General features: G+C 42.4%; 1 long non-coding RNA gene across 7 annotated transcripts in view; it reads left to right on the top strand.

The window, feature by feature from the left end:
- Positions 1–19,893, top strand: part of LOC113219060 — a 205,135-nt gene that overhangs the window by 149,378 nt on the left and 35,864 nt on the right. For all 7 annotated transcript variants that reach the window (XR_003305523.1, XR_003305524.1, XR_003305528.1 and 4 more), the window contains exon 3: positions 15,719–15,828. This is a non-coding gene — a long non-coding RNA (uncharacterized LOC113219060). The remainder of the gene's footprint in view (positions 1–15,718; positions 15,829–19,893) is intronic.

Here is a 19,893-nt window from a genome sequence, read left to right as displayed (position 1 = left end):
CCTGGTATCGATGCATCGCATGCAAAGCAGCCGTGATTCGTCTTCTTCGCGCTCGGTAGCTTGTAACTTTTCTGTGAAACCGGAAGCCTACGCCTTCGTGTCATCTTTCCCTTTCCTTTTCTTTTTTTAAATTTATCGTCGTGACAGGAAGTTCGAGAAGGGAAAAGAAATCTTCTAGGATTTTTACTTTACTTGACGGGCGGACAACTAATTGGTTGGACGATTTTTCTATTATTCTGTTCGATTCGATGGATTTGTCTAGTTCCATTGCAAAACGAAAGTTGTGGAGGAGATTGCAAAGTCCAATTTCGATCTCTAGATGGAACGATACTTTTTTTTTTTTCATTATCTATGTACGATAAACGTTTGATAAATAGAATTCACGATATATTATGAGAGAATATATTATGTAATTGCATCTGTATCATATTATCGTATATTATAATTATAAAAATTTATTCTACATACAGATAGGTATATATTTTTCCTCGTCTTTTTCGTTCCCTTTTCATTTCTTCGTTCAATCAGTAACTGTAATTTTTAATTCATCCTATTCTGTATTTTTTCTTTTTTTTTTGTCTCATAACAGATCGGTAAAAAGATCGGAAATTGATTTTCCAAACGTTTGCAATGGACGAGCCGCCATGTTTTTTTTAATTTCCGGGAAATCGTGCGAGCTTTTCCGTTCCCAGTCCTATAGGGTCGTTTAATTAAACGAGCTGTAGATAATGCCGTTATCGGGACGGATTTCAAGCAATTGCTTCGACGAATTTCTCTTCGATATTCATTTATTTATCTTTGCTTTTTCCTCTCGCTCAAGAGGGAGCACCACCAATGTATTTCTCTATTCTAATATCAATTAATTATAACGATTCTCCATATAATTATTCCTCGATTATTGTTCCAATACGTTTCGCCTCCACCTTCGCAATTTATCCTTATTTATCGTGCAGTAGATATCAATATATTTTTCCATTCTAATTTTAACGTTATCGTAATTGTTCATCGACGCACCCACACGCTTCTCCATATTTTTATCCCCATCTCTATTTATATAATTCTAACCTAGACACCTTTTAACTACCCTATATTCTATTCTGAATATTGGAATAAAAAAGTGAAAAGTGGGAAAATTTAAATAGGGGGGTAAACGAACGTTGAATTTTGATATACGATCGTTCTTTGAAACGAAAAGTAGGCAAGTTGGCGATCGATATTTTCCAGCCAAGATCGATATTTTCGTCAGGTTAAAACGAGACACCGGGTATGGAAGCTCGGGCCCACCGCGCTCAGTTCGCTGATCCGAGAGATTTTAATTATTGCCATCGAATCTGTCTCGTGCACGCGTCAAGTCGGATGTAATGATGAAATTATATGAAAACGTTGTTCGATCGTTGAGATTAATTATCGGACGCTTACACACGCGTACACGTATGTATGTATGCATGTACAAGGAACAGGGGTAAAAACCGTGTCTCGGCGGAATATCGTTTAATTGACACGCGTTTACTTTTAATTCGAAATGTTGCGCTTGCTTCTTCTACTTTTTCCTCCTTCGATAAACGGATAAACTCGCCGGTCAAACGAGGAAAAACTAGTTAAAGCAGTTTATCAATGAAGAAAAGAAAAGTAAGAAAGAAATTGCAAATTGGAAGAAACGCGAAGAGTTCCAATTATATCCTGCCTAAAAAAAATTCCGATTTCGTAAAACATTTTTCTCTTCGCGCGAAACATTCTCACGAGAGAGAAAGAGTGAGAGAAAGATTTTAAAAGAACAAGCAACAATTCAGAGATACAAAAATTCGAGATACGAATCGCGTTTTTCGAGAAAGGGTTTCACGAATCGACGTTGCTCGATTCAATCCGAGACTCGGTTGAAAGAAAAAAAAAAAAGAAGAAAAATCCCAAGTTTTTCCCCAAGAAAACACGACTGCGAAGGTATTCGATGTAAATGCTCGCGCGACATCGCATCCCCATAAAGTATTAAAAGAGCAGAGCCGTATCGGTGTCTCGAGCTTTTCTTTCCGAGCTTCCATTCAAAGCCCATCCCACCACGCGTCTTGGTATAGCGGCATCCGCGATCCGTTTACCGATTCCATACTTTAACGGCATAAATCTCATCTAATAAATGTACACGCGTGCACCGTGAGTGCATCCGGCTGTGGCACGCAAACCGTGCGAGACATTTATCATTCAAAGTCCTCGTATCGAAGGAACACGGCGCGAATGGAACACCTTCCGCCTCGATATTTTTCCCTTCTCCTTCTCTTTTTCTTTCTCTCCTCGACCAACGAATCGGAGAAAAGGTAGGGAAAAATGTGTCGATTGATGCGAATTGTCGATTCGAATATATATATATGGTAATTTATATCGATCGATGATTGAGAGAAAATTTGCTCCGAGTGTAAACAACTTTGAAAAAAAGCTTTACAAATAGCCTCTTCCTCGCAATTTTTCATGGCAAAGTTTAAAGCAGTCCAAAGCAGATAGTAGGCTAAAATGTTAAATTCGATGAAAGCGTGGCTCGCAACCGACAGAGGCCATCGGCGGTAGGCGTATCCGACCGGTGTGCATCTTTATTACGCTAATTGTGCCGGCTCTGCCATTCACGAAATTCCAAAGTAAGGGTTTTCGTGGCGATCGCGAGTCCCTCCTCGCTGCGCATTGTATGCGCTCGTGCCCAGAGGAGAGGGGGAGGGTGATACTCGCGCCGTGTAATTTCACGCTTGCGAGCGTGCACGCGTTTTGCATACTCGGTGCACGGGCAGAAATACGACAGAGATCGTAATGTCGCGTCGATCTGGCCGCGTTTACGTCATTTGGAAGGAGTACATCGATTAATCCACGGCCGAATATAGTTATCTCCAGGTATTTGGGATCAAAAATTGTTATGATATTATTGGAATTATCGATTAGAGTGGGCAATGTAAAAATGGAAACGCTCGGCCACCTTCTTATCGCTTATATTAATCAGCTGCTATTATCGTGTTTACATACACGGTTTCCTTCTGTTTCTCACGCTCGCCAATGAAAACACACATATTTGTTTTTCTATACTGAATAATAAGATCGTATCGATCTTCTTTTTTCTCTCTTGGCTTATCCTCTCCATTTTTTTGATTTTGCTTTGATAACGAGGGATAAATATATCGGTTCAGGGATTAAAATTTAGCTTCACTCACTACGATAGTTGTTTTTTTCCTTCTCTTTATTGGCCATGTATTTCGACGAGTTCTCGAAATATTTCCTCCCCGGGATACGACGGTCCGGCAATAACACTCCCTCGTCGAGAAAAGCCCCTCGAATTTTCCACGCGTGTCGTGATCGGGCCGATCAGTTTTTCTTTATCGTCGAAAACTTGCCTCCTCGGGGAGCTTAGGCGGTCGTAATAAAAAAGTTGCCACTCTCTCCGGATCGAATCTTACGCGACTTGTCGACTTTTTGTTCGCGGCCCTTTCCAAAAGGGTCCAACCAAAGGGCCACTCATTATCCCTCAATATTTTCCTTCCTCCTCTCTCTGTCGCAAATCATTTCTCCTTCCAGAATCTCTCCTTCTGAAACGAAGAATTATATAAGATCCGATGCCTCGATCGAAATAATTATTTTCACGCGAATCGAGGAACGCAGGAAAGCAGGTTTCTTTCTCTGCTCGAATGTTATTCGAGCTCCTCGATTTAAAATCCCCATTGCTATATTTCCCCTCCTTGTTATTCGAACACACCCTTTTTTCGTTTCTCTTAATTGAATCCTTTCTCTCTCTCTCTCTCTCTCTCTTTATGCATGGAAAACATGTTGTTCAACGGTAGATTCTTGAAACGAAATTGAATTTTTAATAAGATCCTATGTTTACGGAAGATTTCTGCCCGTTTTTAAATTCGTTGAAAGAATATATTCGTATAGAAAATTTTGCTATTCCAACGCGAGATAAATTACGGATCGCAACTGATGCAAAACCAATGTTCGTTATCACGCACGAATAAAGAGAGCAATTATTCATATATATATACGTAAATATGGCAGACTTTTTTCTGCCTGTGAATTTATTTTCGGGATTTACGAGTGTTTCTACACGATGCGGAGAGATCACAGGTGGTAATGAGAAATCATAGAGAGATCAAAAAGTGAGCAGTCGGAATTATAGAGCGGAGGGGACAGAGAGAGAGTTTTCAAAGCGTCGCGGAGAGGATCAGGGATGAGAGGATCGCGGAGGCAAAGAGTAAAGGAAGATTACGCGGTATAAAGAGAGCGTGTAATTAAACATTATCGTGGTGTAGTTGCCGCGGCTCACTTTTTCGAGATACGTATCCTGCCCACATGTACGAATGCGGTATACACTTAATTATCCTTTGGCTCGGAGGAACTACTGAGAGGAGAGGGGGAAAAAAAAATACGCGAAATACGTTCTTTCTTCGCACCTTGATGTTTGAAAGACACGGTGTGAATTTTGTTTTTTTCGCGTGCGTAGGAAATTCGAAGAAAAGATGAAAAAAAAAGTATAAAAGAATATTTAGAGAGAATATTTTCAATTATGCATTCGGAAAATTTCGAAAGATTCTTCTCGTATTATCATAAAATGATACAAAGTTTGGAAAATTTTTTCGTTTCTAATAAACGCGATTTACTTCACTTTCGATTCCCCGTCGATCGACTTCCCCCCAAAACCCGTTCAATTATCTTAAAACTTTCGAAACGGGAAGAGTTGCTCGATTTTTCAAAAAAAAAAATGGGCGGCACGCAATTTTACATTTTCAACGTTCGGCGGAAGAGTCGAAAGAAAAATTCATCCACCTCTTTCAAACTTTCGACTACCCCATTACGCAACGCATTCCATTCTCTTCGAGAAACTTTGGCGAAGTTTTTTTTTTACTTTCTCTCCCCTTCTGCTTCAACGAGAAAATCGATTCGCTCGTTCATTTGTCGTGTATCAACATCACGCTCGTCGAATCTTGGATGGAATTCACGGCTCGCCGGATGCGAGCCTCTCCAAGGTTCCGCTCCACTCTTCTCGCTTCTTTCTTCCTCCTTGCGGTTTTCTTTCTGACCTTTTGGAACCGCCACGGGGCCGAGAGAGGATCGTTAACTAAAGTGGGTAATCATACCCACCGGTTTCACGCCATCCCCGTTCGCTCGACTCGTCTACAGGGTGGCCAAGTTGGACGAGCCCGAGTTTTCCTGCCTTTCCGTGGTGAAACGCCTCGAAAATATTCCCGACGGAGTAGCCTTTCCAGGAGGATGCGGATGATCGACGGAACCGGTAACATTTTTCCACTCTTCCACCGATAATGATGGAACAATTTGCGGAGGAACGATCTATGAAAGCTACCTTGCTACTGTTACCAGGCACAAAGTGGCTGGTTCCGGGTACCGGAGAGAGATCGCTAAAAGCTAATGCGTGCGGTGTTTCTGAAAGATCCTTGAGAGGTTTTCATCAAACCATTTGCAAATTGGCGATTTTTTCCCTTCCTTTTTCTTTCTCTTCTTTTTTTCACGCAATCAAAAAGTGGACAGATAGAATCTTGGGTTTTAAATGTCGAAAGAAAAGTTACTTTATCGCACGCATTTCAGGTATTAACATTTTTTAGAAATCAAATTTCTTTCCTATCTTATCTGAAAGTAAATCGAACCTCTTTTGTCAAAAGAATTCTCTCTTTCCTTTCTCTTCGGATCCTTCCACTCTGCTCAATCGGTCGATAACAAGAAGTGACAAGATCGTTGCTTCGTCAATCGCCACGAATATATATTCATAGCCACGAATCCCTCGATAAGATCGTCCCCTTGCATCGACAGGAAGCGCGCAACCGGAGAATACGAATCTCGAATCAATTCACCGAAACAAAACGAAATATTCCTCGCTCGTAACGTTATCCAGCAACGTCCGTCCATGAAATCCATGCCTTTAATCCTTCTTTCCCTTCGATCTATTCACGATTAATTGGAACACCCTGTAGACAACCCTGCGTACATAAATATATATATATATACGTATCAGGAGGCGAGCATACGAGAAGGGAGGCGAGCATATAATTATATGCCTCGAGTCGGCACCTCGAAAATGCCGGCTCGTTAGCAAATCTTGCGAGAACCGCGCAAACACCTGCCTGATTGTTAATAATTTGCCGCGCTAGAAGAAACCGCTCCTTCTCTCTTTCTCTTTCTCTTCTCTTTCGCAACACGCACGCACACCGACGCGTATAAAAATGGGCGATGAAGGGGAGAGAGAGAGCTTGAACCCCGGGCCCAGTTAACACTTTCGTACACTTTCGTCGACGAGCTGGCTGGCTGGCTGGCTGTTTAGCCGGCGGTAATTTTCGACCGAGTCGATCGAGATTCCTTTCTCTCCTCCTCGCTAATCGCGATCCTCCGAGGCTCGCGGCAATTCCGCGGCTGACGATTCCTCGAAGGGGAACCGAGCGAACGGTAGCATTCCACCGGAGAGCGAAGGTGATTTCGCGAGAAAAAGCTTCGCGAGGTTTTTGCGCTCTCCCCGTATTACGAGAGAGCGGTGTTTTTCTTTTCTTTTCTTCTTCTTCTTTTTTTTTTTTTTTGGTTTCGGTTGACTCTCGAGGGCACAGGGGATTTAATCGAGATTGTCGGTGGGCAGAATTCGAGAAAAAAAAAAAAAAAGAAAGAAAACTGGAACCGAAGTGCGTTTCTATTTGCAAAGGGGGAGAAATGAAACGACTCTGGTTTATTACCTGGTTTATTTCGAAGTTAGTTGGATGGAGTTCGTTCAGTTCAGCATACGTAAAGGAGCGATTCTTACGCTTGCTCCGATTGTAATTGGATTTTGGACCTTGGAAACTTGCGAATTATCGAACGGAAATAATCGGAGGCAGATTTATTACACGCGTACAACATTTTTTTGTATTAAGCGTTTTTGATGTTAAGTTTGAACAAGAAAGGATATAAATCGTTATTCACTTCTATATCCATTAACGATATATTATCGATATAATATCAAAAATTATTATCGATAAGTTATGGATAACGTGTCGATAATCGATAGTCATAACTCTAAACTCGAATAAAGAAAAATAGGTTGCACGTGGTGGAGCAATTTGCATGAATTAGTCCGAGTCGGAGAAGCTTCTTCTCGCTATCGTATAACCTTCAACCCCTCTCTCTCTCTCTCTCTCTCTCTCTCTCGTGGAATCGAGTTACGCCCGTCGCGTGAAATAATAACCGGCGTCCTCGATTACCTTGGAGATAAATCGTCCCTGAAATTCCACCATCTTGTTCGCGATTCTGCGAGACGAACGAACGAATTCGTTCTTTCCTTCGTAAATTTTCATCCCGGCGGAATATTCGATCGGATGTATGGAGTGATATAATTAGGTGGAAATAATCGAATGATCGAATCATCATGGATGATGTTATCATGCGTTCAAAGTCTTCCTCGAACATGGACAATATCGACGATGGATTGATAACCGACGTGGCGCTACGATAATTTTGTAAACGTCACTTTGGTAATTAGCTAATTAAATGTTTGTGAGTCGAAATGTTCACACGAAATTTTTATCGCGAAAATTTAACAAAGATTTCGCCCGACGTTATATTTTATATAATTTGAACTTCAATTATTCCACGAATAATTATGTTGCAGATAAACGATTATATATCTGTAATAAATAATAATAATGTCTTCTTGTCAGTTATTGTCGCACGTAGCTAACGAAATTAGACAAGGTATAAAATTAATCATCGAAGAGATAAGATATTTTAAAAGTCTCGTCGAGGACCAATCTTGTTTATAACTTCCAACTCTTGAACAACGCGATATTTTTAAACCTATTATCTGCAATTTGCTCGAACGCGTAACAGAGACGATTCTCTGTAATTAAAAAGATCAATCGAGGATAGTCTACGATTTAATCGTAGGATGAATCGAAAAGCTTGTAAATATACATATATATAAAATTTTCGGAGAGATAAAAGAAGATTCCATATTCCAGGAACGGATAAACGATAAAATTCGAGTGGCGCGTGAAAGGGAAAGAAATTTTCGTGGGCGGGTCGATCCGCGAAAAGTAATCAGAAACAGGTGTTGACACTCTTCTATTATGTATTCAAGAGCTCTCCGGGTGGCTTTACAAAATGCGCGCAATCTTCGCTTAATTTCCATCTTAAAGCATTTAAGATTGTATGCACACTGGCGCGATTGCTCGAGAACGACTCGCCCGTTCCTGGCTACAATTTGCCCAGATATTACGCGAATGCAGACAATTTTCGCGCGGATTACACGCGTCCTATCCCTTCTCCCTTCCCCCCATCTATCGATATTTATTATTTATCCATCCTCACTTCCTTCCTTCGTTCCTCCACCTTCGTATTTTTGTCAATTCGCGTTACATCGTGAAATTGGAATATTTATATTTGCGTAAAGCGACAAGATTGAAGCGAAGATTTAAAATTTTTAGTTTTATACTCGACCTCGCCCATCTTCTGATTGAGAGTTGTTTCAGATAGACCGAAGGAAGTAATAAAAATAGATATACTAGGGGAAACTTTCACGTATGAATTTACGCTTCTTTTTATCTCTTTACCGTTTCAAGAGGTATATATGTATATGTACAGGCATTTTTTTAGTGCGCGTCAAATTGTTCGTAACTCGAAAAATAAACCTGCTTCTCTTCATCTTTTATAACCTCCAACGATCCTCCGAATGTTATCCTCGCACGTATGAGGATAACAATTTCTTTATCTATTTTTCACTTCGAGAGAGGGAGAGAAAAAAGGAATAAAATTTTATCCTTGAAATCTTTTTCTCTCGGAAGATCAAGTCAACGACGATCGAATCAATTTTCAAATTTCTTCCAAAAGCAAAGGGACGACGAAAAGAGGGACGAGGAATAAAAACCATTATCCCACATTTTCGATTTATTTTTTTCCACAAAGAATATTCATCCACGTTGAAACGATCCGCTCGTTTAATATCTTAAAATCGTGTATACACACTTGTGTGTGTGTACACACGTACACCTGCAACACCGGTATCGAGAAAACCAGGTCCCTCGCGCAGACGTTGGAAACTGGGTTAAACGTTAAACGCCTCCCCCGTTATCGTGTAATTTAACAATTTCTCCTTCAAAACGTTTCAGCCTCGCGATAATTGCGAACCGTGGCCGAGGAGGCGAGCAAGACGAGGAGCGCAAGCGGGATTGAAAAGGGTTCGAAGCGTGCACCGTGCATTTTAATAAAAAAAGAGAGAGAGAGAAATAAAAGTCTGACACACTTGCTCGTTTCTCTCCCCTTCTCTTTCTCGCGCTTTTTCCTTCTTTCGCGGGATTATTTTTAGAATACGAAAGACAATGGTGTTGAAAATCACGTGTAAACGGGGAGGAGGCGTGAAAAGGCGGCCGCGAAAAGTACGAGCTGGATATCGATATTCGTCGCGGAAACTCGCGCAATTGTCGCCTCGATATTTTGTCGCGGGTAAAAGTGATTTATCGTGTTGCATCGCGTCGCGCGGAATTCCAAAGTTTTTCGCGGCGAGGGTGGGGTTTGCAACGTATCAGGATTGCAACAGGATTCTCTGTGTCTCAGAGCCGTGCTGTTCGCGAGAGTTGTTTGCACAAAAGTATCCACCGATACAAGAGAGCTTTACAAACTATTGAAAGTATCGTATCTGCATCGTGAAGAATGAAGCGAAAGTATCCAGAGTCACGTTGAAAATATCGCATCTACGTTAAAGTGTTTCGCTATCGAAATCGTATCGTCCACACGGTTGAACAATTTTCGATATCGTCCCGTTATTTTTGAAATAACTTCAATTTTCTAATTTATTCGCGGCTCGTTTTCGCGTTGCAGCGGCACAAGAGCGATTTGTCGCAATTAGGCGAACTCGTTTTCGTTTGGATGGTAATTAAGATGCATGCGCGTGTGTTTGTGTGTATATGTGTGTGTGTGTGTGGGTGGGTGGGTGGATGGAGGAAGATTCTTGGCTCGAAGAGAGACAAAAAGCCGAGCCGTAAAATGGGGTGGAATGAAAAGATGCGACACGAGGCGTTCCCTTTTCAGACGTGCAACCTAATTTCCTGGTGTGAGGTGGTTCACAGAAATAGAATACCTAATTGTGCTCTCTTCGTTGCTCTCAAGATGCAAATGGAGCGATGCGGAAGAAGATTGAATGGGGTGAAGAGAGAGAGAGAGAGAGGGAGAAAAAGGAAAAGTTGACAAAAGAACGTGAGTTGTTAAAGGAACGTGGCTACGAAGTAAATAGGTTAAATAACAGAAGCAAGAATCGGAATACATTAAGCAAAACGTGGAAAAACGTTCGCTGGCTTGCAATTACCAGAAGGGGGGAAAAAAAAAAAAAAATTCGCGAGATTTCAACTGTAAAAGTAGCACTTTAACTGATTAACGTGTTTAAATTATTCTACCAAGTCGAAATACGGCCACTCCTGATTCAAAAATTAAAGATTCTGCAATTCAGGGAAGATTGTGATTCGTGAAAAAAAAAAAAAAAATTCGAAACGTGATGGCTCGATACCGGATCTTCCAATAAATCGCGGATCGAATTAATATTCGAGATATACATCGAAGTGGCGTGGATCTCGCTAAAAATATTTTTCCGCATTATTATCTTGCGCTATAAAATAAAATGTCTCTCTTCGATTCGATCGAATTTCCCCTCCCGTTGTACGGCAGTAATAGATACCTTTTACGTGGTGCAACTAGTCTTTTCATATGAAAACGTATCGATAAAAAGTTATTCAAAGTTAAAAAAGAAAAAAAATTACACATTTCTCCAAATTTACATATTTCCAACTCGCGAATTAATCATTCTCTAACTACATATGTATATAGATATCGAAATTGGAAACGAAGAGTACCGAATAGAAAAAAAAAGAAAAAAATAAATAAATTTCTAAAAAAGAAATTTGAACAATTTTGACAGAATTATCGATACATTCGCATATTTCTTCGAGTTAACTGTTTCCCTCTATTCATAATTGGAAACGGAGATTCGATCGTGTCGACCAGCTTCGAATATCGCGTTTTCGATAACGATTTCGCGTAACTCCGTATTTCCCCCCCCCCCCCCCCCCGTAGAAGAAACTCTCTAAAACACCTGATGGTATTCCGTTAAAATACATGGAAAATTATTAAGCTGACGTGCCGGTAATAATCTTGGGCGGGGCAACGTTTCAATCGTGGATCGGTTTCCGGAAACGGGGCGTCGTTTCCGTGTAATCTTCATAATTCGAGGGGATGGTGGAGATCTTCGCTTCCGCGTACCGCGCCCGCCAAACCGCGAAACAAATATTGAAACGACGCGTTTCCAACGTTTCTGTAATTGGTTTTAACCGGCGAGCCGCCAAAGTCAATTTCAATCATCTAATTCCTATCGTAATTCAACGTAATTAATCACCGTTGAGTCTACCTCGAACGAAACGGTAATTCCAACACTCGAGAGAACTCGGGAAATCTGATTATTCCATATTCGTTGAAAATTCGCCGCTCGAATTAAACATTTCATTTCTCTCCCCGAGAGTGGAAATTATTCGTGGAAAAATTGTTAAACGGTGGAAGGATGGACGACATAGTGCGGGCAGATTTTCGTTTTTATTCTTCTTTTTTCCCTTTTTGCGCGTGCGTTTTCTTTTCGATGGGGACAAAAGCAAGATCGATCGATCATCGATAATTTCGCTACTACTCTTTGTCGCCAAGCGAACGACGCTGTTTCATCCTTGGAAATTCCTCCTCCACGTCGATCATTACGCGGTGCTTGGCTCGGATTACTTACTAAACGTCAACGTTCCACCACCTTCGTGTCCCGCTACCGTTTCAGACCCGTGTAATTAATATGCTCGCATATTCATGGAGACAATGGCTCGTTTAATGGCCGTGCAACCGTGCGACGATGTTCTGAAAATTACTTTCATCTTGTATGAAAGATGGAGAATTTTCAATTATGAAGTGATAAGAAAGTATAATCGTAGGGCGGCGACTGGAGAGGGGGAATGCAATCTTTCATCGAACGTGTTGAGGAATATCGATAGGGAATAATTTTCATTAAAGAAATTGCAAATGGTAAATAAAAAAAGAATGACGCAAAGATTTCATCCAAAAATAATTATTAATCCAAGACAAACGTAAGATTAAAATTCAACGTGAAAAGAAATCGAAATCAAAATCACGAGATCGCGTTTAAAAAAAAGGATCGAAACGAATAATTTAATTTTAATATTCAATTTGTGAATTGCGTGCGCGGCACAATTTTTCACTTCCCTATCGTTCTCCTAAATTTTCACCTCTCCCCCTTTGTGCCACCCTCTTTCACCATCTTCAAACAATTTTCCACCGAATTCTCTCGTTCTTCCAACGAGCTCTCCTCGATATAAATCTAAAAAAGTCTGCCGCGAAACGCGGACAAACGAATGCGCAAATAAGGAGGAATAACAAGGTACTTCAAAGAGCGCGTCGTCGTTCAGAGTGCATCGCTCTCCGTCTCGTCTTCGTCTAACGCGAAATTCGTCGCAGTCTGTTCGTCTTCGAGTCTTCTTTTGTATTTTCTCCGTTATTTTATCGCCATCGAGTTGGCAATCCCTTGGATTTAATTGCGCCTAACGCCTAAAGGGAAGCCGCAAACGGCTTGGTGTGCAAGAGTCGGTGGTTCGCGAACTGCTCACTTATCTTCTCGAACCGACCTTTTGCCTCTCAATAATTAATCCTGGTTGGCCCGATTATGGAGCGGCAGAATCGATTCGTGGTTACCGCAAAAATTCGGCCGATCTCCTAAGGCTCCCCCTTGGATTTATCGGTTGGAGGGAAATTAGTTTTCACTTTGCGGAGATTAAGGTCTTTGCGATGCCACGGATGGGCTTAGCCGCCCGGATTTCTCCATCCGTTTCCGGTTATTGGGTGTGTGGCAATTGGGTATTTTGGGTGGACTTTCCAGTATTTTAACCCTGGAACCTGCTTCTTTAAATCTTTAATCGAAACTTAGAAATCGGAGGGTTTAATGATATTCGTGCTTGCTTCTTTTTTCTTCAAAATTCAATGACACGAGATTCCAGATTCGTTGTATCAATGCAATGGTGAATCGAAGTAGAGCTTCACTTCAGGGAAACAAATGTGCAATTACTTGGAAGGATTTCCGTGATCATTATGGCGAATGTTGAGAATAATTATAGATACGTTGCGTTAAGAACTTTCATATTGTTTCAAACTTTTCTGATAAGTCGAAGGATGTACGCTGACACAAAGTTTCGAGCGATTGTAAGGAAGAGAAGAATACGTTCGACAAATATTTATCTTCCTTCTTTACTCCCATTTGACCAATCGACGCGATTCAAACAACTCGTCTCATCGTTGTTTAAAATCTCCTTCAATATTCAACCCTTTGCACAGCCATTCAAAACTATTCTATCCTTACCATTAACCATTATTTATTCACCATCCATACGAAATTGTTCGAAAGGAGAATCATTACTATCGCTTAAATCTTCAATCAATCGGATCCAATAACGAGGTCCAAGTTTTTCAAAAATCTTCCAACTAACTCGTAACTTTCATCCTCGATAGAATCCAAGAAATCATCAACGTCTTACGATGTTGAACACGTAATCCCGTAATCATTATCGTAATTTGCGCGAGACACGTTTGAAGCTCCCGAGAGGATAAATCGTGGCGGAGAATCGCGCGTTAAAATTAATCTCCGGCCGGCGTTGATCCGTTGAGCGGCAACTCGGAATCCGCTATTAGCAGTATATCGTCGACGTGGTTATCGCGCCGCTATTTGTCGGATCAGCCCACGTTGTGAACGTCTTCGGCAAACAACGCCCTTCCCCTCCCTCCCTCTCCAGGTACAGGAGGGTGCGCGTCACTCGGCGAACCAGCCAACTTCCGGCGAAGGACGGAGATCCGCCGCAACTTTCCTTCCTCGGCGGCGAGGAGGGCTGCTTTTCCCCCCGTTCAAACTCCACGCCACGAGAGAAGCTCGATCCGCGAATTCCGCTTCCGCGAATAATTATTGCACCGCGGGCCAACGAGCAAGTTGGCGTCACGCGGGGAGAGGAGGAGGAGGAGGAGGAGGAGGGCACCGGTTATCGCTCGAGGGAAGCGCAACCTCCAAGTTTCCTTCGCGAGGGAGGGAATTTTCGCGACGAGAAGGGAGGCAGGGCAGGTGATGGTGGTGGTTGGCGCATCGAAGATTATTGTGCTAACAGGTTTCGAAGGTTTCGGCTTCTCGAGGGTTCTCGTTAGGTAAACGTATTCTCGAGATTCGAGTGTTGGAAGCCTGCTCTCGTAACTGATCTCACAATTATTATTATCCGGAGAGGGAAAATAAAATCTCTCGATGGATTTCGAAATAATTTTCGCGGGGGGTCGGATATTATATCGTTAGCTTCGTTTATTATTTCCACGATCGGAATTTACCTCTTCTTTCCTTTCGATGTTACGAGATAAGGGAACGTATTCAAGAAAGAAACAACGATCCGAATATATATATATATATCTCTCGTTATTTTACCCTCCCGCTACGCGCTCTATGCGGTAGCGCAAACAAATGAATATTTCATTGGTTAGGAAGGGGGTGGAGAAGGCGAGAGAGGAGGTAGAAGAGTTGGCCGCACAGCGTCGTTCGTATAATTGATTTCAATCGAAACGCGGAGGAAGGAGCATCGAGCCAAAGAGTGTTCCAACGGAACCGGATATAGAAAAGTTTGCGGCCCACCCAAGAGAGATCAGGTTAAGGGTTGAAGAAAAAGGGGGAGAGGGAGGAGAAGGAAGAAGAAGAGGGAAAAAAAGATGTTCCACGGACAGACAGATTGGCCGACTACTAGGACTGACTGGTTCTGGTCTCGAGGTAGCCAAGTTTTTTTCTAACTTTTCTCCCCCCCTTTCTCATCCGACAACTAACCGATCTTCGACAGGTCGAACGGATTACAGGGGGCCCCGACCAATCCGACCAATTTAAAAGTTTGTAATTCGTGGATACAAATGTTTCGCGTCGCCCGTGTCCGCGTCTACCGTGATCACGGCAAGAACACCGTCGAGGAGGATCGATATAAAGCTTGGGTCCAAGTTTTGTTCGAATTCGAAGAAGTTTCAAGGGATGACGAACGTACACGAATTTTCGTCGATTCGTTTGCGACGCGATGAAAACGTCCATTGTTAATTTTTTAAATAAAAGAATATATCGACGATATTTGTATTTCAAAACGATTAATTTATTCTTTCTTCGAATTCGACTTAAATTACGCTATTTTCATACAAATTATCGATTAATCGCGCGAAAAGAATCGAATAAAAATGTATTCGGAGCGGGAGAAAATTCTTCTCATCCTCGAATCTCATCGAAGAGAGAGAGAAAGGGGAGCATCGACCGAGCTTCTTTCCGAGAGCGAAGCGTGTTATTATGCGGTTACGATGTAAATCTCGATTAACACGTAAGAAGGATCGAATCGGTGCGCAGCCCGACCATTGTTCGGTTAACGCACCGTCGTCCTTCGTTCGCGACACGACGCGGCTGTTTCTTTGTTTCGAGAACCGGTCGGTACTTTGCGCAACGGCATCAAAGTATCAAAGTATGGCGAATAATAAATGCAACAAGCGCACGTCGAAATTAAAGGGGGGACGATGAGAAACGGCGGAGAAGAGCTGAATTGACGAGTTACTTTCCAACTTCTACCTTCGAGTCGAAGTTGAAATATTATAGGTCGGTTACCTTTTTCTCGAGTCCGAAAGTTTTTTCTTTTTTTTTTATCAGATCGATTCTCCATCACGGAGGAGAAGGATGAAGAACGACGAGGGAGGGGTTCCACGGAGAAAAATCGAGGAAGAATCGGATAAAGGGACAACTCTATGGAAAATAGATAAGTGAGTAAAACACTTAAAGTATTAATTTCCATCTGTACGAAATATCCTTTTCTTTTTGAATTCGAATATAAAAAATTGCCAGATGAATAATGGATAAATTGGTAAAATAGGCAAAAATTTTGCGTTTTAAACTTAGTCCAAAATACGAAACTTCTTTCAATTTTTCTTTTCCCTTCGAACGTGGATAAAAGTACATCGAACTCGACGAAACTTTTCAAGAATAGAATAAGAACGGAACAAGGAAAAGATCGAGAAGATCGTAAAAACTAAAAAAAGATCCGCAATAAATAAAACCTTCTAAACGAACGCGAATTTTCACCTCTCCGTTCCCCTCTTTCAAATCTCGATCTCCAACGCTTGTAAACCCATCCGGGGTTTAGCCATCGAATCCCCCCGCCCCCATTCCCATCTATTTACACGGAAACCCAGTGATCGTGGACACCTTGTTCCTCACCTTTGTCAGATTCGATCGGCGGCGAGATCGACGAGGGGATCGTGGCCCGGAACTCTCTCCACGATCCACTCCACCCTTTTCCTCCCCCTCTCGCGCACGGTGTTTACGATTTTTGCAGACGAGCCCTCCCCCTCTCCCATCCTCTTCCCGCTTTCACCGGGGTTCACTCGAGGTGTAAATAAGCAGTCGCCGTGATTGCGCTTGATTACAGGGAGCCCAGGCCCTGCTGCGTTCGGTTGTCTTTATTGCACGTCCTCCTCCTCCTCCTCCCCTCCCTCCTCCACCCGCCTGTACATCGTTCAGGCGTGAACCTTTGTCCAAATTTAATAATTCATATTTGCCAGCCGGCGTCGTGTAACGTCTCTCACTCTCTTTCTCTTTCCCCTTCTCTCGAGCGTCTCGTTGCAACGAGGGGAGGGCGAGACGAAAAAAATAAGCACCCAGCCCCGCGAAAATGGGGGTATATTACGATAAACATTAACGGCTCGCCGGTATCTAGTAATTTTCAACCCCCTCCTCCTCTTCTTCCCCCTCGAGAGAGTGGTGCGATCTCGAGTGCATCGAAGTGCTTCGATCGGTCGTGTTTATCGGACCGTGTTCCACGAAATTTCGCGTATATTACCGAGGAGGAGGAGGAGGAGGAGGAGGAACAGGATCTTCGCGCATCTCGTTCGAAAAATCCCTCCCCGATACGAGACGCTATTCAATTAACGTTACGTCAGGATTTATCCAGATGTACCGATCGTTTCCTTTTCTCCAAGAAACGTTGACTTTAAACCTTGTTACATATCGCATTATTGGATCGATCTATCCAGAGTCAATTTGCCTCTTCTCATCTCACCGAAAGCGGTCTTAAACCCTCGATCTAAAAAAGAATAGATACACATATATATATATACATCTCGTTTGGCCGATCATCTATCTCGCAAAACCAATTGATCACACCTGTTCACGCTCCTCTTCCATTACAACCGGTCATTTTTCGAAACGGCCGATGCACCGGCCGATAAACCGCCAGCAGCAATCACCGCTCTCTCGACCGGACGAGACTTCTTCTCTCGCCACTCCTCGGTAATAATCCGCAACAATGTGTCTCGGTTGAGATAAAAGGAGGAGGGGGTGGGTAGAGTATCGCTTGTCAAACTGGGATCAGCTTCGAAAAAGCTTATCTCGCATTTTTGGACGGTCGAAGTTTTCGTCCTGGATAATTCGCAACTTCCAACAAGTTCTCGAAGCCTATGCACGGTTTATCGAAGTTCGAAGATCGATGTTAGGATCGTAGATTTCGATTGGAACAGGTTTGTCGTTATCGACATCGAACAAGTCGAGGATCGAGTTTGAGATTCGGTTTATCGAGGGATTGAGGAGAGGAAATCTAAATCTTGGAAATTGAATTGATCGTCGTAGAAACATCTCTGACGAACGCGTTCCGTCTTCTAGCGATAATATTCCAAAAATAAATGTGAGAGGGCAAACCGTTGTAAATCATTCTTCCATTCAAATTAGTGGGCGGGGAAATTGAAGAGAAGAGAAAGAAGAAGCGTAGGAATCACGATTCCGGGAAGGGAGCTCGTTTCTATCCGTTTCCTAGACAGGAATAGAAGATTCCTCGCCACCGCCCGCCCGCTGATCCAATTTCCATAAATCTATCCACGCGACCGTAACCGGCTCGCATATTCAAACAGTTTAAGCAAACTGCTCCCATCTGGTAAACAAACGAATCACGGTGTATGTTTTACAAACATTTATCATATATAGGCTCCAAGGAATATCGATTTAATCTCCAGTCTATTCTAGGAAACGAGATTATCATCCACGATCAATTAACCAAAAATTAACTATCTTATTCGAATTAGAATCGTCACGAATTTTTTCGAGGAGAGAATTTTTAATTTCTAATATACGACACGCTTCTATATATAATTTCTTTGACTCCAAAGGATAAAAATAACTACACGACAGCTAACCGTTTCGAATTTTCCCCAAACGAACCTACTTTTCGCAATAATCAATCCATACGTCCCCCAATTAGCGGGGATAACCCCGTCGGAGTTGGTTAAACGGGCAGAGAGGACGACCGGTTAATCAGAAGACTGTATCTACCCCGCCGACAGGTACATATAAATGGAGTTCTACCTCTTCCCCTCCCCTCCCTTCTCCCTTTACCTGGAACTCGACCGAGCAAAAAAGGAAAAAAAAAGGCTGCGAAACGTTGTCGTTCTATTTCTAAAGGCCGATAGGCCGATAAAGCGAAAGGCCGAGGCTGAAGCGAAGAAAAAGCGCGAAAACGAGTCGCTGGCTGGCATAATGGATTCTACCGACGGTAATATCTCTCGGCCGACGTTGTAGCAAAACTTTCCGCTCCTCTTCCCCCTCCCTTCCTTCTCTTTCTTTTATCCCGTTTCCCTTCATCCCACCAACGGTGAACTCGTTTCGCTGATACCATCGTTCCTGCCTTTTTCGCCGTTTCTTTGGGGGGACTCTCCGACATAAGAACCGGCCGGAAACCACTACCGTGTAACATCGTCCACGCGTTCCTCGCATTCGGCCTGGAAATGTAAAAAAAAAAAAATCATTTCAGATTTTGTGGAGAGGTGCCTTCTCGTGATAGGGAACAACACTCGATATCTCGGCTTTTGACGTAACGTTGCGTATTCGTTTGGAGAACGATAATTGATAACGGATGGTGGGAGGAGATAATCGTGGTAAAGATAAGTGAGATGGATAAGTGTTGTTCGATAAGGATGTTGGGATATTTTGCGAAGAATGTTTGTCGAATCTTTGAGAATTTAACGAGCCAGAAAAAATAATTCTCGAGAAGAGAGGAATCGTGAGAAATGATTCTCACAAGATTAAAACCGTATATATAAATAGATTTGTTAAAATTCCAAATTTCTTATAAGATTGGCGAAATTTAATTTTCTAAATTACAATAGAACGAGATTACCAGATTATTTCGAAATAAACAAATAGAAATTTACACGGATGATTTACATTTCCTCGTGCCCCTCCCTGTTTTTATTCCTCCAACGCGATCCCCCAAATATAATTCAACAAGTCGACGAGAGGTTCTCTCGAAGTCGCGGCCCGCGAGCCGGACAAAAGCGAGCCGGCGATCCGCGTCGAACGCGGATTATTCAAAATTAAAACGTAATTACGCGTGAAATTGTCGATTAACCAGTGTAAATAATTGCCGAGCGGCCGGATGAAATTGAGTAAAACAAATTACGAGCGTCGGCCGGGCCACGCGATGCGCGCAAGAGAATAAAAAAAGAACAAAAAAGAAAAAAGCGAGAGAGAAAAGAGAACGAGAAAGTGAGAGAAAAAAAGAGAGGAAGAGGGAAAGAAAAGCTCGATGGTCGAAATTCGTGAGAAATCGTGATTCCAGAGTTTCGAGGATCGAATGGAACGAGTAGTCCCCAAGTACTCGATATCACTTAAGCTCGATTTATTTTACGATATCAAACGATATCAGCCGCGCGTTCCGCCTTGCGCCCCGGAATGTCGATGACCGGAGGAGCTTAATCGTTTTTTGCCCGACGTGGTCTGCACGAGAAAGCGGGCGCAAACCTCCCCCTCTCCCTTTCTGTCTCTCTTCTTTCCGTCTGCAT

The sequence above is a fragment of the Apis mellifera genome, linkage group LG10 (genome assembly GCF_003254395.2).
Source record: "Apis mellifera strain DH4 linkage group LG10, Amel_HAv3.1, whole genome shotgun sequence".
NCBI lineage: Eukaryota > Metazoa > Arthropoda > Insecta > Hymenoptera > Apidae > Apis > Apis mellifera.
The sequence above is the reverse complement of the archived record's forward strand: the minus strand, read 5'-3'. Positions and strand labels throughout refer to the sequence as shown.